Here is a 15,079-nt window from a genome sequence, read left to right as displayed (position 1 = left end):
CTGCAGATAATCGTGCACTCAGATAGAGACTATATATGGTTTGTTCCTAAAATGGCTCCCTTAAATGAAAACTGTCATTTTATTGTAGTTCTTTGTTTTATTTGTACAAATATACAATTGAAGTTTTTTGATAATTTTCATTTTAGTGCCCACAATTTAAAAATATAACATCATGAAATTTACTTTTTCCCGCCATTTTTAGCATAAAACAGCTTGTTTTGAAGCTGTTTTTGAGGGAAACATTGAGCGACTGCTTGAACAAACAAAAGATTTTCACCAAAGATGTATCTCTCCAGTACTTATAAGTGACAAAAATTTCGTTCTTGTTCAAAGAGTCGCTCTTTATTTCATATTAAAAAAATAAGAAAAATGTCAATTTTTGATTTATTTTGATTAACTGATAAAAATAGCGTCACTTCTGACATCATATACTGCCAGTGAGTGCATATAAATCAAAGAAATGTGTAAAAACATATTTTATGTCAATTTTTTTTTTTTATTAAATAACACAACAAATTGTTATACCTTAATCACTTTAAAAATTGCGAACTATGGGGGCCAAATTTGACTAATATCACATAGAGTTTTTTGTTGAACATAGCTTGTTTGGGATATAGAATTGATTTTATATAGTATATCAAACATAAATTTCTTAATGTATCAGCTATATTTGGATTCGGGTCTGATAGTCGATGTACAAACAATGAACAGTTTGTAAATATTTTCATGTACAGACCTGAAGCAACATATTTACTTATTATCGATAGTCTTGATGCTTTATACCTATTACATGTAAGACATAGATGAATCAATTTTGTTTTAAGGCTTAGTATATGTCTCAAACATTTACGAACAACACTTAATCGGATGTTGAATGTCATCATCGGCTGGAATAAATTTATTACGCAAAGAAAGATGGTTGAATCTTACATTTACTAATACTTTTATCAGGAAGTATGCACAATTATATAAAGAATTGTAGATATGTAATGATTTTAAAAAAAATATTTTTTTATATACATATATGTTTAACCTTTCGTTTCGCATTGTACGTGGGTCTCATTAACTCCCATGGAGTCTTGTACAAAAACGTAAATACTAAATCTATCAGGATGCTAGCATATTACATAAATTACATAATATTGTATTTAGATATCATATACAATTTAAAAGGAGGAAAAATGTAAAGGTTATACTTTAAATGAAATATATATATAAAACATTTCTGTCAGGCAATATAAATCGATATCCCTTAACAGTTTAGTTTTCTTAATTGTCAAATATTATTATTTATGAAATTTATGGAATGTCCTTACCAATAGAAATATTTCTTTTGCTTCCTGGTTTTTTGTTTGTTGCATCGTCATTTGTTTTTAGACCTTGATTTCTTAATCTCATTTTTTCTTGTTTGATATTAGTGCGGAAGATAAAATGTTTTTTCTGTCTATCTTAAATTCTGACAAGTAAACACCCTTGCTATAAATAATCTAGAACGAAATGTCTGTGTTCTTAGCCCTTAGCCCATAGTAAATAGTATTTAAAACATTTCACTGACAGCGTTCAATTTTCCACGTGTTTAATCTTAAACTTTCCTGATGACTCAGACTTTCTGACCTTCAACTAACTCTTCATCGCTGACAAAAAAAAATATTTGGTATAATCAAATACATGCATTTTAATATTTATATTTTTGGACAATATCAAGTTTATTGACCCTATTGACGGAAACTATTTCCTTAGCTGTTGTCTTCTGAACCATAAACAATATATTGTCCAAATGACCAGTGAGTACATGTAAGTGCATGCTTTTTTACTAAGAGATACATATTTGTTTTTCTATCTATTGCATTGATATAAAATACGAAACAGTGATTCTATTTGATACTAAAAAAATAAGATGTAGATACATGCATTTTTTAAAGAAAACGATGAATTCGAATTGAAATGAAGAAATAGGTACATACTCTTTATTTCGTATGAATGAATAAAATGGATGTACAATACGGAAGTTATTCGGATATGTTCATTTAACCCTTACTTATCAAAAAAATGGTTGGTTTTTTTCTCCTTTCGTTTCATAGTTAACATCATATACCTGTACTTATAACTTCCACTATCTACAGAGGTATGGTGTCTAAAATTGTGATTATCATTTTCACAAGTAAGGTGTACGCAGCTGTGTGTGCTTTAGGTAAGTATGATTAGCTCTTGAAAAAAATACCATAAAAATGCACCACTCTTCTAAAAAATTAAAAACAAAAATAAGGACTATGTATTTTAACTTTTATTTCATTTGATAAATATAGTGTATATACTCTGTGATTGCCTAGGTATATCTGTAATGCTTACCATTATGAACAAGACTAATGTAGTCTAATGAAAAGCGTGACATAAGTAGTAGTATATATTTATTTGGTTAACACAAAAATGCATTAACATTGTTGAAATATAAAATACATGTTTTATTGTTTATTTCTTTTTATATCGAGGGGGAAGTGCACGTCTACATATTCATTATGCACATAGAACTAATTATACCAACAACTATACATAATATACATATGTGTGTATTGAATACATTTTATGATAACACTTTGATGTTTTACATCCGCTAAGAAAACCTCGCATTGAATAAGCCTACGTGGCAAAAGCATACGTGGCAAGATTCAACCAGAGATTTTGGAAGTGAGAATGCAGTGGACGGTTTATATAGTGATCGTGGAATTGGAGGCCAGTGCACTTTCAATGATGACGGTTATTATACAGCTGAATGGAGAGTGGACCTTGGGAGGGTCGTCAGTATTAGTTACATCAATATTTACTACAGGACGGAAAACCGAAGTATGGTTTACACATATTTTGTGAATAAAATGAGCAAGCTATACGAACGTATTATGTTTTTGCTATTATGTGTTATTATCATAAAAGTGAAACAATTATTTCAATAGTGTTTCTAGATTGATTTCTTTTTGCAATAAACTTCAAATATATGAAATTAAGAATAACACGTACCTTGCGGTGGAGAGAGAGAGAGAGAGAGAGAGAGAGAGAGAGAGAGAGAGAGAGAGAAAGAGAGAGCACTGAATTGAATGAACAACACTAGGTATCTTTAAAGTGTCGGATTTAATATATAGATACTAAGCCAGTAAGGTGAATATATAAAGCACTTTCTATTTTTATAAATATTAATAATATTAGTAATAATATCCTGATGGATCCTTTTTTATAAGTTAATAACGGCGTCATTATATATATGCTATTACAAAAAAGAGATATACTTCTATGAATATAAATATAAGGGTAGAAGAAATATATTATACAATATGTTTAGACTAGAAGGCAAAGGACAAAAACAAAGAAACTAACCTCTTTAGAATGGACTTCATATCTTTCTCATAATAATTCATTTCAGATCCAGGTCCATTTGTCAATAGAATTGCTGGGTTTTCAATTTACGTTTCAAATACAACATACAAAGATCAAGGACATCTTTGTTACAAAGACCAGTCAATTGGTGAACCATCAGTTGACCAGAAAATCAACTGTTCTATATACGGACGTTCTGTCATTTACTACAATGAACGTAGTCATTATAACAACCCTAGTTATCTGTCACGGTATGCATACAATGCACTGTGTGAAGTAGAAGTATACGGTGAGTATGTGCACACATTAGTGTTTTGTTTTTTTTATGTGTAGTGTGTAGGGAAAATGTACTTTGTAATAAAATTTTGCACTTCTAGTTTTTTATTTTCAAAATGCTTTAAAAAATCAAAGTGCGTTAAATTTGGGAGCAAGTAAATGAACTTTTTCCTTGAAAGTGCGTTACAAATGTATATTAACCTTTTTTTGTTTTCAAGGAACATAACGCACTTTATAAAATTACCTATAAAAAACAAATTTTGGAATTGCATGTATAATTTGTAAATAGTATAATGATGTGTTAACACTTGCAAGTTGACCGTCTTTCAGAATGTGGGGGGGGGGGGGGTGGTTAATTGATGCAGGTCATTATCATTTATCATTACATCATTTAATTGATTACAGGAAGAAGGTCTACTTACCCTCATCATTCCATCGAAAATATGATTTTTAGAAAGTTTAAACCATTGACAACTTCATGCATGGGATTTTCGTAAACTGAAAAATAAGCATTATTGCGCCTATTTCATTTCTCTCGCATTGATGTTCTTAAATCATATTGTTTTTCCCGGACATATCCTGTTTTTTTTTACAACATGTTTGTTTATAAACACAAGCAATTGAAGCCAATTAGAATGTGTTGATTTCGAAAATCAAGATATATAAACCATTTTCGTTTCTGTCATAGCCTTATCTACAAGATAACAAGTTAACTTGCTACATAGATAAATAAAAAAGGAATAGATTGTTGCAAAGAGATGCAGTTTATGAAATATTTGTTCTTTATTTGTTAAGGGGGCATGGTCAAGATTTGTTTATGTTTACAATGCTTCAGTAATGCATTTTTAAAAGGCAACCAAAATTTGTTAAGTTTTAGGCGAGTTAGAGAGCTTGCAATTCTCTGCTATGTAAACAAAGTTTTTGTTTATATTTTGAATGCTGAAGTTAAAATTCTATTTTTTTTTTTACCTAAAATGAATTTGTTTAACGTTAGAAACTGTTTATTTATGCTAAAAAATGAATAAAAAGACAATTCAGCTGCAAACAGATTTTTACTGCTATATTGAACCTATTTAAACAAAAGCAGGACACGAGCCTTGTTTACATGACAAAGAATTATGAGCTCTCTATATTGTTTTTTACTGAATAACTAGCTCTCAATTATCATTTGATCATTAGAAATGCATTTCTAAGGCATTGCAAATAATAAAAACAGAAAAACAGATTTTATCCACAATCGTGACCATGCCCGTTTAATTGTCAAACAACGTAAGCTTATAAAAAAATAAAATAAAATAATTTTTTAATCAAGGAAATGTCTATCAATTTGACAGAGAATGCATTGGGTTCGTTTTTAAAAATATTTCATTGAGCTAAACAGGGTAAAACAATCAAGTATGATATGTTATTTTTGTGTAGTACATGTGCCAACCAAGAAGAGCCCTGATGTTCCAAGATTTTGCAGCCGCTTAAAATGCAGTTCTGTAAAAATCCATTATACCCAATTAAAAACAATAGTCTTGAAAGTATATTACCACTTAGTGTTATAGCGTATCTCACATGACAGATGAGATATTATCTTTTAAATATTAATACCCGATAGGAAAATAATAATCTCCTTAGGAGAAAAAAACTTCCTACAGGATATATAAGATAATCCAATGAAAGTTATATATTCAATTCAAAGAGGTAGTTTGACTAGAGCATTCTTCAATTTCTTATTTGATTATAAAATCATTCAGAGGTTTTGTTCAAATTCTATCGGAATTTCATCTCTATTTTATTCCGGTTAGAAATCTTATATATCTTAAAAGACAATTTCTTTTTCCTTATGGTATTTTTTCCTGTAAGAATGTATACTTTAAAGGTAAATTTCACACCTGACAGGTGAGATACATAAGTAACAAAGATGTTTATAAGTTCTCTAAGTAAATGTCTATCATATTGCATTTTTGAATTATTTGATACGTGCAGATTAGACGGATACATGTACAATCATTGTACTGAAGTACTGACGGGAGTAGATTTTAATGGTTATTATTTGTTTTAAAATCAACGATATACTATTTTGCTTGGCAAGTAGTTAATAATATGTATTTGAATTACGCACATTTTTAAAGTATGAATTCTCTGACTTTTCCGAAAAGAATTTCGAGAAAACCCTGTGTGAATCGTATTGTTTAACATTTAAAGATAGAATTGATTCCATCAAACTATGTATCAGTAATCGAAATATTCCAAATATTTTATGGATCCAAGCAATAATAAAATTTAGTCTCGTTCAACCAGATGCTTGGCTTTTTCCGTTAATCTCCGACATGCATGAGATACTCTCTGCCAATGTGTTCACCAGGTCGCGTGATAGCTTGATGACGCGACCTCTAAATATAGAATGACTCAATCAACTCCCAAAAATGTCACCTTGCTACTAGCATAATTTTCCGACACAGTGTTCAAGTTCATATTGTGGTGAAGTCTTTAACATTGCTGTTTATAACTTATATTTACGTTTGAAAAAGGCAACCCGTTTAGAATCATTGAAATAACCGTGTTTTTATGTTAACAATAATGTAATCGTCAAATGATAAGCGCGTGAGATTATCACTGTGACACCATGAAGAAATTCATACAGAATTGAGCATTTTCGCTAATCTATACGTTCATATAAAGAAACACATTTGCAAATGTTAATATCATTCACTGAGTCATTATCGCTACAGGAAGCCGAGTAAAAAAACTTGTGTTATCGCAGTTTTGAAAACTGTAGTACTGAGTACGGTATGTGAGATTAAAGATGTGTCCAAAATACTAATAAATAGAAGAGTAAAACAATACAAATAACAAATAATTTCTGTTTTAGATTTACGTCTGTAAATACGAAGTTTTAATTCTAGGAAACATTATACACTTAAAACATAGCGATTCTGTTTTTGTCCATTTGATATTTCATGCCATCTTTTTTTTTTTTGGTTTCTTTTACTTGATTTTAAAAAAAGTCACCCATTTGGAAATATATCGATTAAATGACTCGCATCCTTGTTAATCAGCTGGCAAGTAAAGCAGCACTGTTAAGGCTTACTATGAAAATATCAGCGGATTGAAACGTTCATAAAACGATGCATCTTTTATTTCAAAATATTTATGTTAAGTAATTTTATTATGATATAAATGTGATATTAAATGAAATAGTATAGTAAATGCTACTTTGTATGACATTAGTGTGGTCCCCTGAATTGATAGTCACGTGACATTTGTTGATAATTCTCCCGAACGGAGGTCATAAACAAATTTCAATATTACAATTGCATACCCTTATTTATATTAAAAAATTAAATGATAATTAAATTCGAATTTTCTGGTAGATTCTGAAATGTACTGCTGCTTTATAGCCTTATATAGAGTTCAGTTTTTATTAAATAATAAATATCAAAGAAATGAACCCCGGTTGGAACTAACATGACCTTCGCTAAATATTTTACGCATTTATTAATTCATTATATTGATTTCATCGAAGAAGCAGCACTCTTAATAAATTAAACAATCCCTTAATTTATATCCAAAATATAGCAATGATCTGTTTAGCATATGCCCTTGTAAAAAGCAGATTAAGATAAGCTTCCCGGTGTCAAACAGCTAGAACCTGAACATTAAACACTCTAGAAAAAAAATAATATGCGCTCTACAGAGTACTGTCTTTTGTTTTATATATTTTTAACATCATTGGTTCTTCAAGATTACCAATTTGCTTTTTTTTTCTCAATTAAGCAACGCTAATAAATAATAAACGAAAATTCCTCAAAAGATCCCGACATTCATCTGGATTTTTTGGATTTTACAATCTTGCGTGTGCGCAATACATGGTCGCTAACGAGATCTTTAGTTAATGTTTCCATAATACCATATTTCCATGAATAAACTCTGAAACAATACACCTACTTGTACATTTCCATTGGCAATTTGCTTTATATTCTGTTCTTATATATTTATAATTTCTTATGAGAAAAATTATAAAATAACAATTATACATATCAACTTAGAACTAACTTTTGTCTTCGTGATGGCAAAACAATATTTGCTTACATGCAAAAAAAAATCCCATTGTATTTCTTAGGAGAGAAAAGATATAATAAATGTCCTACGGACCTGGTTTTACGATAGAATGCGTTCCGTGTATTGTGTCTGTAGCATAAAAATGCGTGTACGTTAAAGTAAAGGTGTTGAATTCTTCGATTATATGGATTAAAATTTTACATGAAAGGTATTTACAGTCTCAAAAAGGTTTAGTATGATAAATTTGACTGTTATCTTAATGCAACTTCAATATTCTGTTAAATTACGAGTATATGGGAGGTATTTTTTTAACTAAGTAAAGTGTAGTGAAATTAATAGCATTATTGTGGGTTTATAGCTTTGTTATGTAGATGTCAACAATACGATGTGTCAATGTTTCTATTTCGTAAATGTCCGCGATATGCAATGTCAACCAGTGCACGCACGGGTCAAAGTCTAGCAATTGTTTTTAAGATAATGCCTGGTTAATTTATAAAATGCATTTTCCAATGTTAAAAAAAAAATATGGAACCGCCTCTCTCTACACAATATATGAGTCAACATTTACAATATGACGTCACATTGACAAGTGCATCCCGATCAGTCGGTTGTTTATATTTATCGTTGTTGGACTTATTTGACTACAAAATTGCACGCAAAGGTAATATTTAAGGTAGTTTGATGTTTCCGTCCCCATAACAATCGGAAGTAACTTCATTCATTACAGTGGCATTTTTGACACCTTGTAGTTTTGTATGATGTCATAGTTAACATTTCCCGTACTTACTGGTCGGTGCGACCACAAAGTAAACCCTAACAGTCCTGCGAAGTAAAAGGACACTAACCTCTGATAATTTTGTTTTATCTAAGATAAAACTACGTGTTAGTACGAAAGTAAAGACTTGTAAGTGTTTCGCAATGGTGTTGTTATTTCGATAACTACATGTAAGTACATCGTACAGTAATCATGAAAGTTTATTACAGAACAATGTCCTTCGAAATTTTCCATATACTTGTAATTACTTCATTTAAAAAAATGTTTTTTATTTCATTTTTTCAGGTAACAGGTCAAACAATATTGCCGCAGCTTTCATGATTATTTAAGCAATTGGTCAACTAAATCATTATCACAATCTTCTTGTGCGTTAATAATTGCAAAAATCAGAAAATTATGTAAAGTGTTTTACTCATAGTTGCAAACACTGTCATAATATATATTTTGTTGGTAATCTGATGACACTCTCAAATTTACGTCTACGTGAAAGTGTTTTGATATATGTTTTCTAATCAATATGAATATTCCTCTGAATGCTATATTTATATCATATGAAATTATTTCCAGGTAAGTATTGTATGCAATGATGCAATCATTAATTTGTTTAGTTATCACTTTATAAACTAACATACCAGATATAAAATCGAAAAACTCGTCTAAATATCGTGTATCAATTCAACAATTTCGTACTCATTTGTGAGAGTATCGTATAAGAATCGTCTTCCATTTTACCTGCTCGTAGGATGATCTAAAAGTGTTCGTTACTTAATCTTCGAAATTAGACACAACTCATCCTTTCATCACACAAACACCGCACATTGTCGAGCAGACATCGTAGTCGAGTTGTGCCAGATTCCAAAAAGGGTACCTTCTGTAGAATAATCGCCAGACTGACCAGGCAAACTATGACGAATTTTATCTTTTAGTAATTTTTTTAAACAAGCCTAAAAGATGATTAAATTAAATTGTCCAGTAAGCACTATGAATATAAAAACATAAATAAGAATTGTGTGATTTCTTCTGTTTGCTTTTTTTTTTTCAATAGATAAAGGTTAAGGATAATATAAATGCCACAGGTTCCTGTAAAAATATAAAATTGATTTTTCTGCAAGTTGTTAATAGTATGAAAATAAACTATCATTAAAGTAGTATTTTATGGTGCAACGAATAAATAGAATGTGTCTAACACAATATATTATTGTTTCAACGATTGCGCATGAATTAGATAGACCAAACTATTAATGCAAATGTTTAAAAAAAATGATAATCACTTTTTTACAAACGTTTCACGATAAAACTTCAATGAGGGAATAACGGGATAAAACAAGCATTTAAAAATAAAATAAACTGTGTCTCACAGTTTGTGCATGCATCTAACATTTGTTTTTGGATTTGCTTAACCTATTTATAAAGTTTTTTAATTTTTTCTTGTTCTTGGACAAGGATGAATAAAAGTTATCTAAAAATTGCTCTTACTATTAGTAATGGGCAACATTCTTATTGAAACATATAATATCATTACTGAATTTAACATCTATGAATTCTATTTACAAAATGTGTATTAATTCATTTACCTTAGGTTGCCCATCTGGGTACTATGGAAAAAACTGCAGTTACCACCAATGCAGCAAACACTGTAAAGTAGCCAACAATTGTGACAGGTTTACAGGACAATGTGACGGAGAATGTAAACAAGGATGGACAGGAATTACGTGTGATCACAGTTCATTTGTTTTATTGTTTATATAAATTGTCTTTTACTTTCAAAAAATAGATATTATTACATTTCAATAAAAAAATCACCGATAATTTCAAAAACTATACATTTGTAGCGTGTCAATCAGGTTACTATGGTTACAACTGCAGTTACCAATGCAGTCCAAATTGTAACGTAACCAACAACTGTGACAGGTTTACAGGACAATGTGACGGAGGATGTAAACCAGGATGGACAGGAATCACGTGTGATCAGAGTAAGTATGTCTAAGTAGGTTATAATTAACATAGAATAAACAGCATTACTACCTTTTATCCTTTTGCAACAATGTATATACCTCAATTTGTAAATGATCTGTTCTAGTTTGTGAGCTGGGCTTCTATGGTAAGAGCTGTAGTAACCAATGCAGTCTGAATTGTATCGTAACCAACTCTTGTGACAGATTTACAGGAGAATGTAGCGGAGGATGTAAACCTGGATGGACAGGGATGACGTGTGAACAGAGTAAGTATGACAAAATTAAATATTTGGAACAAAATAAGAACTTTTCTTAGAGTATTTGAAAGATGTTAAAAAAATGTGACCTTTTTTGTGAATACTTTATATGTAATTTAACTGAAGAGGTTCATCAAATGATTATCTTGCAATGAAAGCGAATTATATGTTCTTGCATATGTATCAATAATGAAAAATAAAACCCACTATTGAATATGTCCTATATAGGCTTCAAATCGAGTTGTAGTGTAGCATAAATGATTTTATTATAGAAAATTTCAGAGAAGGTTATCGTAGGCAACAATCCTCGAATAAACTTAACATATTACACGTAACAAAGATATATCTTGAGAGGTATAGGATTAGAGAACGACAAAGTTATATTTCATTGGTAACATACGATGAATATATTTAACAATTCACATAATATTTGCCTAGTTATTTGATTCAATGCAGTAGATACTTCGATAATGAAGTTTAAAATGAATACCGAATAGTTGTAAAATAAGTCAATAATATTACATGTAAACCTTTAAATATATGCATTTTGTTTGTAGTTTAGAAATTGATAATTGCAGAATGCATGATAGGATTCTACGGTCAAAATTGTTGGGAACAGTGTAGCACAACCTGTAACGTTAATTCAAGCTGTGACAGGATCTCAGGACATTGTGATGGCGGTTGCAAACAAGGATGGACAGCCAACATTTGTGATAAGAAGAAATGTATATACACTTCCTTTTATTTATTGCATCATAACTTTATGAACAAGAAACACCATTTTTCTATATAAGTTATAACAAACTTTGCCAGTGGCTGTATACATTTTTGCATGAAGAATATTATCAAAATAAGCACAATACAAAAAATATCTTAACGTCATCAGTGCACTGCATGGTACGTAGTTCATTTGATAATTTTTGGTAGAAAATTTAAAACAAATGCAGTGTCCAAAAACTTAACATTAATAGATATTTATTTTTAAGTATAGAATAAAAACGGACCCAAAACGATTATAGATGATCCTAATTCCGTATATTTTAAAAACATGACACTCCCTTCCTTTAATATACTATGTAAAATAACAAAGAAAGAACAATTTTTCAATTAAGATCATTCAATCATAATATATCACAAATAAATTGCGACGTTTTTGAGAAAAAACACGTGTTTCACTAAATATCCATATTTATTTTAATGATGATTTTTAAGTGTGCGATAATGGACACTTTGTAAACGAATGCAACAGAAAATGCGGGCACTGTTTAAAACCAACCACTGCAATCATGTTAACGGAAGTTGCTTGAACGGATGTTTACACGGATACAGAGGGGACTATTGCAACGAAAGTTTGTACTATTTTTATAGAATAACTCAGATTAATTTAAATACCTTTTTAATTAGAAAATAAGAAAACTGAAATTCATAGACTTGATTTGTTTCAATTTTAAACTCATATAAGCATTATATGAAAAATAGATCACGAAAAAAAAAGTCGTTACCCCTATGCCATGATTTCCACAGCATGTCCACCTGGATTCTTTGGAATAGACTGCATCAACCGGTGTGACAGCTACTGTTCTGAAAACGGATCTTGTGATCCAGTTCTGGGAATATGCACTGAAGGCTGTAAACCAGGATGGACTGGCTTGATGTGTGGTTTAGGTATATTGACAAAAACCTCCTTTTAATAATCCTAATCGATTTATGCAATAATGAATGCAAACGTTAAGATCATAAACATAGATATTCATTTAGTCATGTTTACCTGCGTATATTTAAAAACTTAAGAATTATGTTTATAATTATAATCAAGTTAATATGTACTCTTTGATTCAGACAAGTTAAATCCGCAGTCGTATGGTGACAAAAAGCTTATTGTCATTGGTGTTGTTGTTTCATGTGTGATTTTCCTCGCTGGAAGTATGATACATTTTATGTTACGGAGAAGGAAAACAGGTACAACACTTCAAATTCCTTCAGTTAAAAGACCAACTTTAATGAGTGTGTGTTTCAAAAGGTTAGGTCTAAATTACTAATTTTACATTATATCCAAGACGTAAATTCCCAATCCTTCTTAACACATAAATTAAGTTCAATGAGACAATATTTTCAACACTTCTTCTTGACGAACTGTCTATATATTTATACAAAATGTGCTTCGATATGCCTATAAGTTTGTCATACCAGCCAATTGTAAACTATGTTTGTCATTTTAAGTCGCTTTCAAATATATGTCTATAAAAACTATGTTATTAAATTATATTAACAATCATTTTATCGAAGACATATCTTTAATTAGGATTAATATGGTAAATTGTGTTTAGAAGTATTTATTTCTTACTATATAGATATTATTCATTTTTACGAGATAAAATTGCAATAAACTTATTCATCTAATAAACGCATCAAGAAAACACATAAAAAACAAACAAATATAAATATCCAATAAAAAAAATAACTTAAAACAACTGAATGTTTTTAAATCGCCCTAATAAATAACAGTTTAACTGCTTATTATAATCATTTTAACAGAAACTAAAATTAAATTGTATGCAAGTATGCTTTTTACTGTTTACAACACATTCCATACACAACGGTTACTGAAAATTTACTGTAAACATAAATAAGATTAGTAAGTTCGAATAGTAGAAGTTATATTTTGCCTAATTATTGAGATTGCCAACATATAAATATTAACTAAAAACGAATAATTTGTAAATATTAAATGATATTTGTTAAATTTTAACCAAAAAAAAAAAAAAAAAAAAAAAAAAAAAAAAAAAAAAAAAACCAACAACAAAAAAACAAGCATGATAAATGGTGAATGAAGTTAAAAAAATTGTTATCAAGAAACATTCTCCTGTTAACATATGGACCAAGTGAAACATCGCAACAATACACAGAACTTGGTATCATTAACAAATCCAGCAACTACGATGAAATCAACAGGTGTTCAATTCATTCAAACCTGTGAACATATGTATCATTTTTTCTTACATATTGGGATGAAAGTACCGTAGATAAGACACAATGTTTTTGAATGATAATTGCCATTTATCAGTTTGTTCTAACAATATACCAGTAATGCATATAATGCAATCAATAGTTACATGTAGATTAAAGTGATGTATTTTCACAAGTGCATTTTTGGCTTTGTGTTTTTAAACAAAGTTATTTTTTTAAGGATTGTTTTATTTGTTAAAAATGCATTTGTGTCTTGCTAATATTGTTAATTCTGTTATTATTAAGTTTTATTCATAATCAAATCCATACATATAGTTTTATTGTGAACAGTGTAAAACTGAAAACATAATTTGCATTGATTAGGGTGTTAACGATTATTGACAGCTCTGCAAATGTCAGATTTATAAAAGGACTTGGTGAGTTTTTTTCTGTGCTTCGTTACTTTGTCTCAGGTCATCAATATTTAATGATGTATTTTCTTCTGTTTTTAATTTTATATCATTTCTGTTAATAGAGCCTCTCAATATGGTCACCAGTATGTGTCTATTGTACACAAGATTATCTGCAACTCGTAAAGAGGAAGCACTATTTGTTTGTATTCTACTATGGTATAAAATCGCTACTTGTATTGTAAAATTCATATGTTGTTATTTATAGATCTAGAGTTCAGGTTATTAAAGGAAGATTTGTGACAGTTTGGGTTTGTTTTGTGGGCCATATTATTGCATAAATTTTTTTTTTAATAGAGTTTGACTTTCTCTTAAAGGTACATATACATGTTCACTTTACGTTGATAATCTTGATTATAATAATTATTGGCATTATTTGGCCGCAAAATTTACGATACTTTCAACGTCTCTGTCTGCGTTATTGAAGTTGTGCATTGTACTAAATATGTTAATAGCGAAATCCTACAGGCACTAAAATGACGTCATTTTTCATTATGACGTCACTAATGTGCGCTAAACATGGAATGCTCGTTTAAATGCGTTACAATATGATGTTTTATGAGTAGTTTTCGTTAAAATTAAACACTCTCACATGCGGCAACCACTTTTATAGTTTACGTGCCGGCTCATGATTTCATCATTTCTTCATACACTTAAAATGGTGTTGGTTGTGACTGGTGAACAATATGATTTTTTTAGAAAATGATTACAAAAATGATATCTTAATGACGTCAATAATGTTTTTATCTATTGTTATCGACGTCAACAACGCTATCGACGCTGAGTGAGAAGCTGATTAGTAGAATGCATTTAAAATTGATAAGTTACTATTCTGTTAGCCCTAAATGTTGTTCCACTGATTCTTAAATTATGCATACAGTACAGCTTACGAACACGTACGGTGCGGCACGGCTCAACAACGTGTAACACCCGGTGTATACATATATATGTAAAAAAAAATGGAGGATTCAAGAACAACATTTT

General features: G+C 29.9%; 1 pseudogene; it reads left to right on the top strand.

The window, feature by feature from the left end:
• The first annotated feature begins 2,127 nt into the window (after positions 1–2,127).
• Positions 2,128–14,331, top strand: LOC128170801 (multiple epidermal growth factor-like domains protein 11; annotated as a pseudogene).
• Positions 14,332–15,079: the final 748 nt, after the last annotated feature.

The sequence above is a fragment of the Crassostrea angulata genome, chromosome 2 (assembly GCF_025612915.1).
Source record: "Crassostrea angulata isolate pt1a10 chromosome 2, ASM2561291v2, whole genome shotgun sequence".
Lineage (NCBI taxonomy): Eukaryota > Metazoa > Mollusca > Bivalvia > Ostreida > Ostreidae > Magallana > Magallana angulata.
This window is presented reverse-complemented; position numbering and strand designations above follow the sequence as displayed.